The sequence below is a fragment of the Anomalospiza imberbis genome, unplaced genomic scaffold (assembly GCF_031753505.1).
Source record: "Anomalospiza imberbis isolate Cuckoo-Finch-1a 21T00152 unplaced genomic scaffold, ASM3175350v1 scaffold_173, whole genome shotgun sequence".
In the NCBI taxonomy this organism is placed as follows: domain Eukaryota; kingdom Metazoa; phylum Chordata; class Aves; order Passeriformes; family Viduidae; genus Anomalospiza; species Anomalospiza imberbis.
In genome coordinates this window covers 10001-12500 of record NW_027099807.1, presented here as the reverse complement: position 1 = coordinate 12500, position 2500 = coordinate 10001, and positions in this window count along the sequence as shown.

The window sequence follows — 2500 nt, the reverse complement described above, 5'->3', positions numbered from 1 at the left end:
CTCCAACCGATGCCCCCCCCCCCCGCCTGGCCCTGTCCCGGCCTGCAAGCTCGTGTAAGGCGGGCGGCCCGCGCATCCGGGAGGGAGGGAGCGGCGCGGGTGGTGGGTGCGGTGTCCGAGGGGGTGGCGGCGGAGTGCGAGTGTGTGGAGTGGGCGTGTGTGTCACTGTGTCTGTCTCTCTCTCTCTCTCTCTCTCTCTGTCTGTGGGAACGAGGGCCAGGGGCCGGCGGCTTCGTCCCGGCCCCGGGCGCCTCGGCTCCGAGCCCCCGGGGCCCCCCAGACCCCTGCCGGGCCTGGAGGGTCTCTGCGGACCGTGAAAGAACCGGCCCAAAAGCGGCTTTCCCGCTTGCACAGGGCGCAGGCGGCCCGTCAGCTCGGTCTGGGGGTGCTCTGGATACTAGAGAAAAACGAAATAAGATTTGCCAAGAAAATTTCTCTTCCGGACGAGTTTCTTCTTGTACCAAACAAATAGGAGAGTCGTTCTTTCAAAGAAAGGAGAAAAGAAACGGGATTGGGGCGGGGGGGGGGCCGGGAAGGAATAAACCCCCAAAACCCCAAAACCGGGCGGCGGACAGCAGGTCTAGCCCGGCTCCGGGGCCGCCGGGCTCGGCGCGGCGCCCGGGCGGCGGGCGGTGGGCGGCGGACAACAGGTCTACCCCGGGGACAGCAGGTCTGCCCCGGGGACAGCGGGTCTGCCCCGGGGACAGCAGGTCTACCCCGCGGACAGCGGGTCTACCCCGCGGACAACCGGTCTACCCCGCGGACAGCAGGTCTACCCCGCGGACAGCAGGTCTACCCCGCGGACAGCAGGTCTACCCCGCGGACAGCAGGTCTACCCCGCGGACAGCAGGTCTACCCCGCGGACAGCGGGTCTACCCCGCGGACAGCAGGTCTACCCCGGGGACAGCAGGTCTACCCCGCGGACAGCAGGTCTACCCCGCGGACAGCAGGTCTACCCCGCGGACAGCAGGTCTACCCCGGGGACAGCAGGTCTACCCCGCGGACAGCAGGTCTACCCCGCGGACAGCAGGTCTACCCCGCGGACAGCAGGTCTACCCCGGGGACAACAGGTCTACCCCGCGGACAGCAGGTCTACCCCGGGGACAGCAGGTCTACCCCGCGGACAGCAGGTCTACCCCGGGGACAGCAGGTCTACCCCGCGGACAGCAGGTCTACCCCGCGGACAGCAGGTCTACCCCGGGGACAGCAGGTCTACCCCGCGGACAGCAGGTCTATCCCGCGGACAGCAGGTCTACCCCGGGGACAACAGGTCTACCCCGCGGACAACAGGTCTACCCCGGCTCCGGGGCCGCCGGGCCCGGCGCGGCGCCCGGGCGGCGGGCGGTGGACGGCGGACAACAGGTCTACCTCGCTCCGGAGGGACTTAGGCGATTTCCGGCAGCGGCCGGGTAGACCTGTTGTCGCGGCCGGGTAGACCTGTTGTCGCGGCCGGCTCCGGAAGTTCACCAAGGGGTCGCTGTTTTCAGCTGCCTCCGGCTACGTCATCGCAGGGGCCGGCCTGCGGCGGCGCACCTTCCCGGTCGCTTTCCATCGGTCCTCTTGGAGGCGTCTGCGGCCTGGGACTCGTCTGTCCGTACTATGGGAGCGAGGTGACGGGCCGTCTCCCCGCAGGCTCGTCCCGTGCCTGTGACCGAAGCGGCGAGGGAGGCCGGGGGCCCCCGTGCGCAGTCCTCCGAGCGAGGCGAGTGCCGCTGACGCGGGACGAGCCCCGTGGCGTCGTCCCGGTCCGCCCGTCTGGCCCAGGGAAACGGGGTGTACGGTTCGAGAGGCGAGAGAGAGCTAGCGAGAAAGAGGAGAAATAAAGCGAGAAGGGAAAAAAAGAGGGAGAGAAGCCGAGAGAGACCGAGTACGAGCTGCGAGCTGCCCGTCGGCCGCGGCCATCGATTTCGTGGGCCGTGTCCCGCTTCGGCCCGGCTGTGGCCGGCTTGGCGAAGGGGGGGCGCCCCCCCTGGGGATTGCTGGCGGGCGAGGCGGCGGCGCCTCGCCCCTTTCCTGCCCGGCCTTAAGCCGGGGCGCGCCCCGCTCGGCGGGCGCGCTTTCGGGCTGTCGCTCCGGTGCGGTGGGCGGCAGCCGCGGGTGGACGCGGCCGGGGCTTTTCCCGGCCCTCGCCTGAGAGCCCCGAGCGCGGCGCGCGCGGGCCCGCCGAGGTGGCGGCGTCCCGTTCCCCTGCTTCCCGACCTGGTTGTGCCAGCGTGTCCGTGTCGGAAGGGTGGCGGGGGCCCGTGCGGCGGGGCGCGCGGCCCGGCCTCGGCGTCGCTGCCTCGCTTGAGGGACTCGGTGACGGCGGTCGCCCGATGAGCTGTGGAGCCGGGGTGGCGGCACCCCGCGCCCCACCAGCGCGCGCTGTTGAAGTCGTCCCCCTTCCTCGGCCTTAAGCCGGGGACCCGCGTCGCGGGCGAGTTTTTTCAGGGGCGGAGGCCGGCCGCGGTGGCCGGCCGCCCTAGCACGGACCGGAAGCCGACCCAGAGCCCCCCCCGGA